The sequence below is a fragment of the Crocuta crocuta genome, unplaced genomic scaffold (genome assembly GCF_008692635.1).
Source record: "Crocuta crocuta isolate KB4526 unplaced genomic scaffold, BGI_CrCroc_1.0 scaffold26, whole genome shotgun sequence".
In the NCBI taxonomy this organism is placed as follows: domain Eukaryota; kingdom Metazoa; phylum Chordata; class Mammalia; order Carnivora; family Hyaenidae; genus Crocuta; species Crocuta crocuta.
In genome coordinates, this window is record NW_027532249.1 from 8,032,553 (window position 1) to 8,047,443 (window position 14,891).

A 14,891-nucleotide genomic window follows, 5' to 3' on the forward strand; every position below is an offset into this window, starting at 1 on the left:
AGGGCTCTTCTTTTAGAGTTTCCACTGGGCTCCATATTGACCGTTGTAGAACTTCGCAGCATTTACTTTGTGTAGAAGGGCCTGCTAAGTCTACAGGAACTGCACTGATTCCTCTACACTTCTTAGTACCGCAGCCATTGTCACACGGACAACCCGCCTGAGTAATGGTCACTTTCTATCTCCAGGAATCCAGCAAGGGTTGCCATTTGTTAGCTTTGCGGCCCCTCTGAGCGATTTCCTAATCTAGAAGAATGTAAATGTGACAGAAATTGATTCATAGGTTGTTTTGACATTTAAACAGAATAATATTTGTGGTGTCATTTTAGAGTTATTTAATAAATGTTTAATATATAGTCACTTCTTTAGGGGAGTCTAAATTGTTTTTTTTTTTTTATGTTCTTCTCTGAAACGAAAATTCTATACCTTTTTGCCCCTTCAATATTATTCCCCTTTCTTACTGGATATGCAGAAATTATACTTTCTCCTCATATTCAAACTGTAGGACCTTTATTTACCAAAGAGTATGTATTATATATGAGTGTAAAAATAATTGTTTCTCAGCTCACGTTTGAGCTTCATCGCATAGAGCAGAGAAGCTGATTTCCTTAATTCTGACCTGCTGTAAAAAAGGAACATATTATATTTTAAAATTCTGACAGTTAAATATTTGGTTTCCTTAAACCTACCTTTGACATTCTCACTTTGGGCTCCTTTCACATTGGTTTACTGCCTAGAGGAATAATATCCGTTGTCAGGTGGAATTTCCACAAAATAGAGCTATAACCCATCCTTCTTTATTTCGCTACCTTGTGAGTGAAAATGATTTCTAAACCTAGTAAGATCTACTCCTCCTCAGAGAGCCCTCCTTGGGGGCCCCGCACATTCTAGAGTACAGCGCCATCTAGTTTGCCTTGAATCTTTAGACTCTGGGTAAGTCCGTTTCATGTGCGTGGTAGTCAGTTGGGCAAATAGAGAAAAAGTTCCTGCATGGCAGTTCTGTTTGTGTGCCTGTGCACCTAGCAAAAAGCCTTTATAGCTGTCAGTTACTGAAAAGACTAACAACATGTTCAAATGTTAATTGAGAAACGCTGGTTTACATCTGTATGACATATGGTTATATCACATATTTAAGATTGACTTCTAAGGAACATAGATTAATATTTAAAGGGGCATTTTCTGAATAGATGTGACCATTTCTCTCCTCACACCAAAGACATATATGGGTTCAGCAATGATTTTATAAATTTAACAGTGAAATAAGTTCTGAGATCCAACTGTGGTCTTTGTTACATGATATCACTTTGAACACTCTCCTAATTCCCAGTACTTTCGGAGTTCCTTTTTCAAAAGCAAAGGTCCTATTTTCATTGTGAGTGCATAGTTTTTCATTGCTTCCTAGGAAACCTGTAAGAATTACTGAAGTTATTTTTAGTCCAAATGACTCTTAAAGACATCTTTCATCTGTCCCAGCCATTCACATTTGTCTATTTCAGAGTTCCTTTAACATTAGCTCCATTCTGTCGGAATTTAGATGAACAAGGACAACGTTGCATGGGCAAAGGTGAGGAGAAGTTAAAAAGATTGTCATCTAAATTGCCTTCCTTTACCTGCTGCTCAGGAAAAGTCTACTTTCTTTGGGTACAAGTTGCTATTATATACCATTTGCATTTTAGTCAGGGACTGAAATAACAGAGCACAGAGATCCCAGAATAGTGTGAACCAGTTTTTTGAAATGCCTTGGAGTCATTTTTGTAATACCCTGGAACATGACTTTATGATACATTGGGGGTCTGGGGTGAAGGAGCCAGATAGAGATGCTTGCCTTTCAGATTTGGCAACATTATTTTCTTTGTTTAAGGAAAGCCCTGAGAAGGTACCATCCTGATAGTAACCCTAACCAGATGCAGTGCCCAATGACAGGATGCGGTGTGTACTGACAGGTGTGACTTTTCCTGCACAGATGCACCGCGAACTTGAGCTCAGCAGAAAGGGAGACTCAGAGCACACCAATGTGAAATTGTGGCTTCCGTTGACCGTTCAGTCCTTAAGATCGCATGACAGCGCAAAGCAAGTTGTAGTTATTGCTGTTGGCGGCTGTCCCAGTCTCCAGGGCTAGCTTACGTCTGTTCTAACATTCTTTTTTTTTTTTTTAATAAAGTGTTGCTCTTTGTTGTTTTTTTTCTTTAAGTGTTTTTATTTATTTCTAGGAGAGAGAGAGACAGTGTGAGCAGGGGAGGGTCAGAGAGAGAGGGAGACACAATCTCTGAAACAGGCTCCAGGCTCTGAGCTGGCAGTCAGCACAGAGCCCGACACGGGGCTCGAACCCACGAACTGCGAGATCATGACCTAAGCGAAAGTCGGACGCTTAACCGACTAAGCCACCCAGGCGCCCCTGTTCTAACATTCTTTACCAGGCGTCAGCAGCTGGAGAAGCAGGGAGTTGATTTGCTAACCCTGTTTTTCTATCATGGCAGTGGAGATAAATGTCCTAAAAATGAGCACAGGGAACTCCCCTTCTGGAGATATCTCCTGTAGACCTTATGACAATTGCATTCATTTATCAAATTAGCAGCCCTTGAAAATTCCAGTATTATTGGATGGAAAGATCAGAACTAGTGTCATGGAACCACTGTGAGTTCGCTCCTTACTGAGTCAGAAGCTGCACCAGGTTGAGCTGTCACGAAGAAAATTTTATTTGCAGCCAATAAGGTGATCATGGGGAATGACTTCCAAGGCTATGACTTTGGGAGCGAGGGTGGAGGGGCTCCTTTTATTTAGGTCAGGATGCATATTTAGGAAATCCTTGTCATTGTATGTAGAGAGCTGAGTGTAAGGTTGCACATGTGTCTTAATGCCTATCCACACATTGTATGTTACCTAAATGAGGCTTGTGCTCCTCCTTGAGTGGAGATTTTAGTATTATAATGAGGTAAAGCTAGTTGTTGGTCATTCTTGAGGTCACTCCATGGTCCATCGATGCAGAAGCAAGTCAGGCAGGGGGTTAAGGTTAATCTGGTCTGGGTGGTCTGGGGTGGCTAAATGTCTTATCAGGGAGTCACTATTGCTAGAAGGGCAGTTTCGCTTTCCATTTGCCTGAGTTAAGAGATAAACTGGAAAGAAATGTTTGAGGAAGAATGTGGGACAAAAGTTGGTGTCTACAAGTGATGGGCAGTAAAGTCAGGTCTTGGGATCTAGCTGATAACTCTAGTCCTTTGGATCATCCAGTTTTGTGGGTGACATTAAGAGCAGGTGAATATTTTGGCCAAGTTTACATGACTTACTTTTAGCAGCACCTGGGTCACTTGACTCCAGAAGTGAGGAAAAAACATCTCTTACACCACACATTGCCTTTGCTTTAATATGATTTTGGATGACGTGGGGAAGATGAGATTTCTTAGTCACCTGGTGCTATTGTAACAAAACAACATAGGCTGGGTGGCTAAGACAAAGTAAAAGTAGTTCTTACAACTCTGGAGACAGAAGTTCAAGCTCACGATGCCAGTAGAATGAGGTTCTTTCCTTAGATGGTAGATGGTGTCATCTCACTGTGTCCTCACTTGGCCTTTTTTCAGTGCAAGAAGGAAAGTGAAAGCTATGCTGTTTTGGTGTCTCTTCTTATAATGGCACTAATCCCGAGTGCACTACTGTCATGCCCTCATCTAAGCCTAATTATCTCCCAAGGGCCCTTACTCAAAATACCCTCCATTGGAGATTAGAGTTTCAACATGTGAACTTTGGGTGGGAATAATTTAGTCCATAACAGGGAGGGAGGAACATAGGCCTCTTTAGAATGGACAGACTTGGGAAGAAGGCTCTTTGGACTATTACAAAGGGGTGTGAGTTTGCTAGTAAGGTCAGGGGCTGCCAAAAGAGTGGAAAGTAGAGGTGCCTGGGTGGCTCAGTCGGTTAAGCATCTGACTTGATTTCCACTCAGGTCATGATCTCACAGTTTCGTGAGTTCGCAGCCCACATCAGGCTTCATGTTGATGGAGTAGAGCCTGCTTAGGATTCTGTTTCCCTCTCTCCGTGCCCCTCTCCCACTCCGGCTCTTTCTGTTTTCTTTTGTTTTTTTTTTTTTTTTTTTTTTCTTTTTCAAAACAAATAAACTTAAAAAAAGATGGTGGAAAGTAGCCAAAGCAACATGACAAGATGTAGGCAGAATTCACCATTTGATTTTAGATCTCCCAGCGACCACTGTTTCTTCTAACATGGAACCTCATGTCATATGAACTGCTGATGTCTGTTTATGCTGACACCTGCCTGTGGTCACAACTTTTCAGTGGCACATGCATGGCAATTCCTTTCTCCATCCTGATCTGTCTCCCAATGTTGGTCATTTTTAATTGAAATAAATACTTTGTCCCTTTTACTATAATGGTGATCTCTCCATCTTATTTTGACCCCCCTTTTTTCAACTCAGTGCCTACCTAGAATGCTCTCCTCTCCGAGGCTGTGCAGAATTCCCCCTGGAGGACAGCAACCAGTACTCTGTGTTTTGGGAGGAGTTGTACCAGCCAGAAAGGAACTCAGTGAGGCAGCCCGTGGCTATAGCACAATTAATATCAGCAAGGAGTTCCCCTCGGGCTCTTCTCTGCCCTTTAATCCTCTCTGAGCAACTGCTGGGAGCTTTTTTGGGGTGTATCTTTGTTCTCTTTCTGTTCCTGTTCTTTCCTGTACCCTGCAGTAGATGTCAGTACATTCTTGTTCCTATTGTTTGAAGTTGCCCAAAGCCTTCATCTCTGGATTCGAGAGGGTGTTTGGGAGAAATGTAATGGTATCAAACAACATGGTTGTGAGACATAGATGTCAGGAGCTTTGAAAGATTATGTCCTTCCCAATATGCTTGTGCTTTGTAGAAAATATCACTGGTAAGCGCGCTCTAAACTTGTGTGCCTTTCTGGTTATCTGTAGCTTTTCTGTTATTTATAATCCAGGTAAATTAGGTACTGATTTATTCTGTTAGTGGATAATAGTTAAGAAAAAAAATGTCATTGGTTTTAAGTTGTCTTGACTCTAATTCCATACACTTTACTATAAACACTGGCTTACCAATTTGTTCTTTTTATGTCACCAAGTTCTGTTCAGTGACTCACCATGAAATCCCCTCAAACTGATCCAATTTTCATCTCATTTATGTTTCCTTTTTTAGTTAAATAACCACCTAGGCCATTACAAGTCTCTACTAATTACACTCAAGAGCATCTGTTCCTCAGTCAGTCAAGGCTTTCCCCAGTTTGGCAATGACCACCCTTCCGTTCAGGCTGCTTCTCCTACATGGAAAAAGGCAACTCATGCAAAGCGTCATTCCTGTCCCAACAATTAAGGATTGCCTGTGACTGAATTCTTACTTATGGGGTCCAAATAAGTTGTTAAAATGAGAATAAAAGCCCAGCTAGTGCAGAACTGCGATAGAGCTTTGGTTAGGAAACCAAATAGGATTCTGCCTGAAAAATCATTGAGAGGTTGCAGAAAAACAGACAAAGAAAATAATTTTAAAGTATTTTAAAAGAGTGCTGTAAAGCCGTCTAGGGAGAGGTCAGCATTCATTCATTCAATCATTACTTGCTAAGTGCCCATTTTAGTCCAGATGTTGTGCCAGGCCTTGAGCTACATCCTGGGAATAAAGCTGTGAACAAATTTTTTAAAAGTCCCCAAGAGCAAAGGATGCTTATCACTGTCAAATGTTTGTGGCCTGCTTTCAGTACCAACTGTTGTGCCCGAATCACGAGTCCCAAAGACCTCCGAGGAGCCAGCACCGATGCAAATACAAAAGGGTCTTTATTACAAGCTCGAGCAGGGGCTCACCAGCCTGCCGGTGTCGTGGCAGCAAGGTGAAGCGAAGAACAATAGCGAACAGGGTTTTTAAGGAGTAAGGGATGGGGGTGTTACAGTACATGTAGCATCATCACAGAAGCACCAATTACAAGTACAGCTTCGACCATTCAGTGTCTGTGAGGTGTTCCTTACTTTTGGTGGGACCCAATCATGACTTTTGAGAATCCTTTGAAAATGACCAATTATGAGGTGAGTTTAAAGGGCCCACGTGGGATTCAGGCAAGCGGTGAGAAATTGGCTAGTTTGTATCTGCAGTTCCCAGCCTTGACTCAGACCACAGGAATGTTTCTTTTTTCTTTTTGATTAGCTGAACTGAGGGTGATCCGAGGATGGCTTTAAGTCTGAGGGTTTTCCTGGAACTGGGACTGGGGCTACGTGCAGCCCGAGGTTTCTCTTAATGGAGGACTTCATTTTTGGCTCTTCACCAACCATTGTGTTTGTGTTTAAATGGACTCCAGAGGACCCAACGGCAAAGTAGCAAAGTGTGGAAATCCATCGGCTACTTGACTTGAAGCTTCTGTTACTCACAAGAGGCAAATTTTCAGGCCTCGTTTTTCTCATCTGCAAAACAAGGATATGCACTGTGCTTATCTTGTGCAGTTGTGCCATAATTAACTTAATTAACACAGGTAAGCATTGAAAATAACGCCTGGTATAGTGTAAGCATTCAACAGGTAAAATCTCATCCAGAAATACGCTGTGAGGAAAAGGATTCCAAAGCCCTACGTGAGATCAACAGGAAAGGGTTTTATGCTTGGTGAGGAACGCTTGCAATGGGCATGAGAACATTTACATCTTGCCTCCTCTGTGCCTTACTCTGCAGCTAAAGAAGCTGAAACACAGAAAGGTTAAGGCATAGAACTAAGGGAAGGCACCTAGTTAGAAATAAAGTTAGCATTATAATTTATGCCTCTATGCTAATTTTCTTAGCCCTACAAATCATTTATCATATGTAAAGAAATGCTTTTTTAGGGGCATCTGGGTGGCTCAGTTGGATAAGCCTCCTACTTAGGCTCAGGTCATGATCTCGTGGTTAGTGGGTTCTAGTCCCACGTAGGGCTCTGTGCTGACTGCCGGCTCAGAGCCTGGAGCCAGTTTCGGATTCTATGTCTCCCTCTCTCTCTGACCATCCCCTGCTCACGCTGTTTCTCTCTCTCTCAGAAATAAATAAAACATTAAAAAAATTTTTTTAAAAGAAATGCTTTTTTAAATTTCTTTTTATTTTTCTTAAAGTTTTTAATTCCATGTAGTGAACATACAGTGTTATACTAGTTTTAGGTGTGTGATATAATGATTCAATAGTTCCATGCATCACCTGACGCTCATCACAACAGGGGCACCCCAGTCCCCATCACCTATGTTACCCCCTTCCCTCTGGCCACCATCAGTTCTCAATAATTAAGAATCTGTTTCTTGCTTTGGCTCTCAACTTGTATTTTTTCCCTTGCTTGTTTGTTTTGTTTCTTAAATTCCACATATGAATGAAATCATGTGGTATTTGTCTTTCTCTGACTTATTTCACTTAGTACTCTCTAACTCTATCCATGTTGTTGAAAATGGCAAGAATAATTAGCCCACAAAACAAGTCTCAACAAATTCAAGAAGATTAAAAAGAAATTATTTCAAACAATTATTATTATTTTCATCATATATGAATAATTTTTCAAATGAGGGAGAGAAAATCTTACCAAATACCAATAAGGCAGCAATACCCAGAGGCAGTAAGTAGAAAATAATTTACTTAATTTTCTGTATTTATTATTTTAGAGAGGAATTCAATGAATTAATTGTTGAGTCGGTTCCTTACAAATTGTATTTATATTCTCTTCTGCTTTACTAGTGACTTTTAAACAAAACTGGCTAAAGTCAACCTAAGGTCATTCTCATCCACTTTTCCATAGCACCATCAAATCTTTCTCGAATTATATGCATAAGAATTTCTGTAGTCATGACAATCTGCACAAACTGGTTGGTTCTAGTAGACAAACTTATGTAAGCTGGCATCCTTGAAATTATGCATCGTTTTGGCAAATTACAGCATATTTAGTAATAGATCTAGGTAGGGAATTCAATTAACCCACTAGACTTAGTCATTGAAACTTTATCTACTCCTATATTCACAAAAGAAATAGTTTCTTCTTTCTTTGTAGCTGGAGAAATTAAGACAAGGAAAAGTAAATTTTCTGCGAAATGAACCATGAAAAGCAGAAATAAAGCCACCAGAATTGGCTTCCCATCCAGTGTGCTAACAAGTTACCGTACATTGTACTCTTAGCGGAAAACAGGAAAATTAAGGGTGAACATTTCTAAGACAGGAGTATTGTGTCTCTTTGTTTTAGAGACAAAGAAAAACAATGTAACATAGTGCCATCAACATGTGGAGCTCAAACATTTTTAGCTTGTAGTGTGATAATGGAGCTGATGTAATGTCAGGTACAAAGTGAGTGCCAGTAAATTGTTATTAAAACCAGGTGAGAATCAGGAGTGCTAGTGGGTTTAAGGATGAACAAACATACAAACATTTTTATTTTATTAAGAAGTACTGAACAGCAAAACACCTAGTTCTGAGATCCATATTAATGCATCTAGGAGATAGGTATTTGGTGAACACACACACACACACACACGCACACACACACACACACACTCACAAATAGAAGTGTGCTGCATTGTAGTGGAAATGCTATATAAAATCTTATTAAATAGTAAATGGGATTTCAATAAGTAAATTTAAAACATAACAGAAGTTGCTGCATTCAATGCCTCACTGCTCTTGGCTTAACAGGAGATAGACACACACTTAGAACAACAAAAACAAAAACCCCTCAGAGTCCAGTATAGTTAGTGTGATTGTTTTTTCATTTGTTTTTCTTCCCTGCAGGCATTTTCTCTCCAAACGTCCTCCCCAGTTTACTTCTGAGGAGTTATTCTTCCCTTCCTTTCGTGAATTTGGAAGAGAGGCTCATTACAGCTGTGCAGGCCCCATGGCGGAAATGACCGCACCACCAGGGCTGGCATGTGACATTAGCTGAGCCAATCAGATTCTCTCTCCTATGATCCTGGCTCTGTAGCAGCCACTGTGTCAGTAGCGGCTTGTTCTGTCTGCTGATTTTGGAACATCTCTCTGCCTTCTGTTTTTTCCCCTTTTCTCCATTTTCAAGCCAAATCTCTGCCAGCTTCTTTCATTTTATTAATATCTTTATAGAAGTAGAGCAAGTATATGATATAGTACACATTTTAAGTGTACATTTTGACAAGTTTTGACATGTTCTCTGTCACTTTCGATTGGCTTGCATTTTATGAAATTTTACATTAATAGAATCATACAAAATGAATGTTTTTATTGTCTTCTTTCACTCAGCCCAAGTATTTTGAGATTCCTCTATTGTTGTAGCACACAACCATAGTTTATTCATTTTTATTGCTGAGTAGTATGCCATTTTGTAGATATGCAATGATTTGTTTTTTCATCCATTGATGGAAATTTAGATTATTTTAAGTTTTGATAGATGTATGTTTAAGAAAATAAGAAATTCCAAAACGATTGTCCCATTTTATATTCCTGCCTAGAACTCCTGAGAGTTCTAGGCTCTCCACATGTTAACTAACACTTAGTATGGTCAATCTTAACTAATTTTAGATAATCTAACTGTGTAGTGTTATCTTGTTGTGGTTATAATTTGAATTTCCCTAATGACTAATGATAACGCATTATCTTTCATGTGCTTACTTTCATTCCATACATTGTCCTCCAGGAACTACCTGTTCAAATCATTTGCCTATTTATTTCTTGAGTTGTGGTTTTCTCTAAGTTCTGAGGGTTCTATAGCCTTGTTGACAGTTCATTTTTAACCCAGTTAAACCTGTGTTGAACATTTGATCTTGCAGAGCTACAAGATGATGTTTATGTTGTTTATGCCACTAAAAAATAGTTCTAAGAGTTTTGTATATATTTTGGATGCAATTTTTTAAAAATCAGGTATATAATTTGCAAGTATTTTACTTTGATGAACCCCAGTTTAGCCAGTATTCTCTTGATGACTTGTGCTTTTGGCATCACATTTAAAAAATCTGTGCCTAACCCAAAGTATTGTCCTGTAATTTCTTTACCATTTATATCTTTTAAGTTTTCCATTTGGATCTATGACCTATTTTAGAGTTAATTTGTATTTAATTTTAATTTTTGTTTCTTGTATTTATAAACTATTATTAGGCATATAACCATTGAGGGTTGTTATATAATTTTGATTAATTAACCCCTCCATCATTATGAAATAGCTTGCTTTATTCTTTGTAATACGTTTAGCCTGAAATCGACTTTGTCTGATATTAATATAGCTAATTCAACTTTCTTTTGACTAGTTTTGTCATGTCATATCTTCCTTCATCCTTTTACTTTAAACTTTTGTGAGTCTTATATTGTCTTATCTCTTTTCTCCAGACTTACAATGTCTTCTTTTAATACATGTATCTAGGTCATTCATATTTCATGTGATTATTGATATGATTAGGGGTTAAATCCATTATCTTGCTACTTTGTGGATTTTTAAAAAATGTTTACTTATTTTTGAGACAGAGAGAGAGAGCGAGCAGGGGAGGGGCAGAGAGAGAGGGAGTCAGAGTATCCAAAGTGGGTTCTGTGGTGACCGCAGAAAACCCAATGTGGGGCTCAAACTCATGAACCGTGAGATCATTACCTGAGCCAAAGCTAGACACTTAACTGACTAAGCCATCCAGGTGCCCCACTACTTTTTTTTTTATCTAATATGTTCAGTTATCTTTTCTGTCTAGAAGTTTAATTCAAGTCTTTCGAAAAAAGTGCCTTTTGTGTTTTAACAGTTTGTGTGGGTATTCATTTTTATATTTATTTATTCCTATAAATGTTCTCAAACTCCATTCTATGAGGTAGTTAAGTTACTTGGAAGGATTGATCCTTTTGAGCAGATGTTGGCCAACTTTTTATGTAAAGAGCCAAATAGTATATATTTTAGGCTTTGTGAGCCATCTATGATCTTTGTTGAATGCTATTTATATATTTTTCTTATAATATTGAATAGTGTAAAAAATAAATTTAAAAATTTTTAAAAATTATTGACTTACAGACCATGCAAAAATAGGCTATTAGCTGGATTTGGTCCACAGGCCATACCTCATTAACAACTGCTTTTGAGTCTTACTATTGTGAATTTTCAGGCAGGACCAGAGCAGAATTCAGTCTAGGGCTTATTTTTCTCCATTACAGAGGCAAAATCCTTGTGTGGATTCTACTAATGCATTTCCCTCAGTCAGAAGAGGTACTGTTCCTGGCTCAATACTGTTATCTCTAATCCCTTCTGATGGATCTTTCCAGCCTTGGATACTCTCCTGATATGCAGGCCCTGGTCATTACCTGGTCAAATACTCAGGAGGATCCACTGCAGATGTCTGAGGTACTGTTTCTGGGCATCTCTCCCTTCCCCCATCGCTTTGTCCTATGAATTCTAGCTGCCTTGTTGTGTCTGGAGTCTGAGCTCTGGAGTTCTCCTAGATTGCTTTACGCTAATTTTTTTTTTAACAGTTTATTTTTATTTTTGAGACAGAGAATGAGTCGGGGAGGGGCAGAGAGAGGGGGAGACACAGAATCTGAAACAGGCTTCAGGCTCTGAGCTGCCAGCACAGAACCCGATGCGGGGCTTTAACTCATGATCCGTGAGATCGTGACCTGAGCCGAAGTCGGACGCTTAACCGACTGAGCCACCCAGGTGCTCCATGCTTTACGCTAGAGTCGACCTGGGTTCTCCCTTCCTTGCACTGTTGTCTGGAAACTCTCTCAAGCCTATAAGCTGGAACAATCATTGGACTTGCCTCATTTGTTTCCTGTCTTTCAGGGATCACTGTTCATTGTCTCATCCAAGTCTTAAAAGCCAGTATTTCATATATTTTTACTAATAAGTGAGAATTTCTGGTAGGAGAGTAAATCTTGTCCCTGTTAATCTTCCATCTTGGTTGGAAGCAGAAGTCCTTCCAATTTCCTTTTCAATCTGTTATTCCTCTGCCAGGTCTGCAAGGCTGATTTTTCCAATAAGTTTCCTTATCCTAAGTTGAACAGAGTGATTTCGGTAGCTTGCAAATAAGATCTAAACAGATAAAGTATATCAACAGTGTGTGATTAAGATAATTCAGTTGTACTCTATGGGGAAAAGAAAAGCAATGTATTGGTCTCCTGCTGCTCTGCAGAAATTGGGAGTTTTGCTTAGGTTTGGGATTTTGTTTTATTTTTCTTCTTTGCCTTCTTATTCTCCTTCTTCTTGTAAGACTGCAACAGGGGCTATTTAAAGGTCATCACATAAAGTTCTTATATATAAAACATTTAAGAATTACACAAATTTTATGGAAATTTAAGTGTATGAAAACCTAGGACTGCCTGTAAACATGGACCAGATTATCACCTCTCCTTAATCCATTAGTGATTTGTTGACTCTCCTTGTGATGACTTTAGAAGTTCACAGACATTCAAGGACCAGAAAACCCTGAAGAACTTGATTTCTGCACTGTCAGGAGCCAGGGTCATTTGAGGAGCCAGCCTTGGAGCTATATAACCAACAACTCATTTTTTTTTTTTAAGATATAAAACTTGGAATCTCTTTTTTCCCCCATTGTGTTCACATATTCAGAAGCAAACCAGTTAAACAAATCAATGCTTTCTGTTAGGACTTAGAAAGGGGAAGAGAAATTCTAATAGTAACTTAAATCCTTCCATTGTTGAAGCATGTGGCATTTGATGAAAATAAGTGTCTAGAGCAAGAGACATTTAAAGAAGGACACATTGATAACCATGCCTGCAAGAAGGCATGGCACCTTTGATTTTTGATGAAGGATAGAATAACATAAATAATGAGAGAGCAGAAGCCTATATTTAAAAGAGTTCTCTAACATATAGATAACTAGCTGCACCAATTCCTCTGACAGCAGTACCAGGCTGGTCCCAAATGCCATCCTAACCCCTGGCACTCTGGTTCACTGTCCTGCACATGCTATTGAGCAGCCTGCTGTTTTGAGGGCCACCAAGCCACCAAGCTCTTGGAACATATCTTGGTTCAACGTTGCAGAAAATGAAGGACCTGCTGGTGCAACTCTCTTCATACCTACAGTATTCTGCCATTTTCAGAAAGCTTTGGTAAGCTTGGAGCTCCTGATTGACTTGCTGCTGGTTTTGCATCACTTGTACTGCATGAATGGGGGTCTAGAAGGGAGGTGCTTTTACTGCACAGACCCTATCTGTTGACTCTGTGGCCATCTGCATCACAGCATTTTGTTTCTGGGCTTCCTGCTGCGATTAGACAGTGTCTGACCACAGTTATAAGGGTAGCTATACCTGCTAGAAAAATATTCCCAGTGCAGTTAAGGGGGTTTAGGACAGGAGAGCTGTGCATCTGTGCACAGGAGCAACTGTCGAACCAAGGGCACAGTGAGACTCAATGACCCTGCTATATCCCCAGATTCTTACAATCAACATAGACAGCATTTACTGCCTACCTGGCCAGATTTTCCTCCTTTCTTTTTAAATATCACTCCTCCCATTGCAATGTATGTGTGTATCTGTATACACTATCAGCCATCACCTCGTGTAGCAATAAAAACATCTCTAATTCTTAAAATAGTAAAAGATGATTAAAGATTTGATCAGGAAAAGAAATTAAAATTCCTTACAGTTCTACCATTCAAAGGAAATTATTCTGAATAACTCTGTACCTGTATTACAGCTTTTCCATATATATTGTGTGTGCCTATATATGTCTGTGTATATTGTGCGTGTGTATAAACATTTTCTTTACGAATATAATTAACATGCTTTTTTCTAATTTTTTTTGTGGTAAAATACACTAAACACAAAATTTCTATCTTAACCATTGTCAGTGCATAGTTCAGTGGAAATAATGACATTTACATTGTATGCAACTATCTCCATCATCCATCTCCCCAATTCTTTTCATCTTATAAATCTGAAATCCATTAAATAATAACTACCCATTTTCCCCTCCCCCTGTCCCTGGTAACCATCATTCTACTTTCTGATTTTACTCTTCTCTCTCTATGGTTTTAACTACTCTAAATACCTCATGTAAGTGGAATCATGCAGTATTTCTTTTCAGGGGTGTGTATGTGTGTGTGTGTCTGATTTCATTTAGCATAACATACTCTAAGTTGCTCCACATTGTAGCATATATCAAAAGTCCTTTCCTTTTTAAGACTGAATAATATTCCTTTGTAGTTTTTATTACATCTTGCTTATCCATTCATACATTCACAGGCTCTTCGGTTGCTTCAATTTTCAGCTATTGTGAATAATGCTATTGTAAACAAACACTGGTATATAAATGCCTCTCTCTTGGAGACCCTGCTTTCAATCTTTTTGAAGATATACCTAAGTAGAACGGCCAGATGGTGGTAGTTCTATTTAAAAAATATTTTAATGTCTTTATTTTATTTTGAGAGACAGAGAGAGCGAGCGAGCAGGGGAGGAGCAGAGAGAGGGAGACACAGAATCTGAAGCAGGCTCCAGGCTCTGAGCTGTCAGCACAGAGCCTAACACAGGGCTCAAACCCACAGACTGTGAGATCATGACCTGAGCCGAAGTCTGATGCTTAACTGACCAAGCCACTCAGGCGCCCTGTGGTAGTTCTATTTTTAACTTTCTGAGAAAGGGCATACTATTTGGGACACCAAATTGCAACATTTTATGTTCCTACCAGGACTGCACAGGGTGCCAGTTTCTCCACATCTTCACTAACACATGTTATTTTGTTTGTTTGTTTTCATAGTAGCCATACTAATGGATGTGAGGTGGTGTGAGATGTAGTTTTGATTTTCATTTCTCTATTGATTAGTAACGTTGAGAATATTTTCGAGTGTTTATTGAACACTTGTATATCTTCTTTGGAGAAATGTCTACTCAAGTCCCAAGCCCACTTTGAATCAGGTTGTTTGGTTATTTGTTGTTGAGTTTTAGATGTTCTCTCTATATTCTACATATTAATCTCTCATCAGATACAGGCCTATTTAGATGTTTCCGTTCT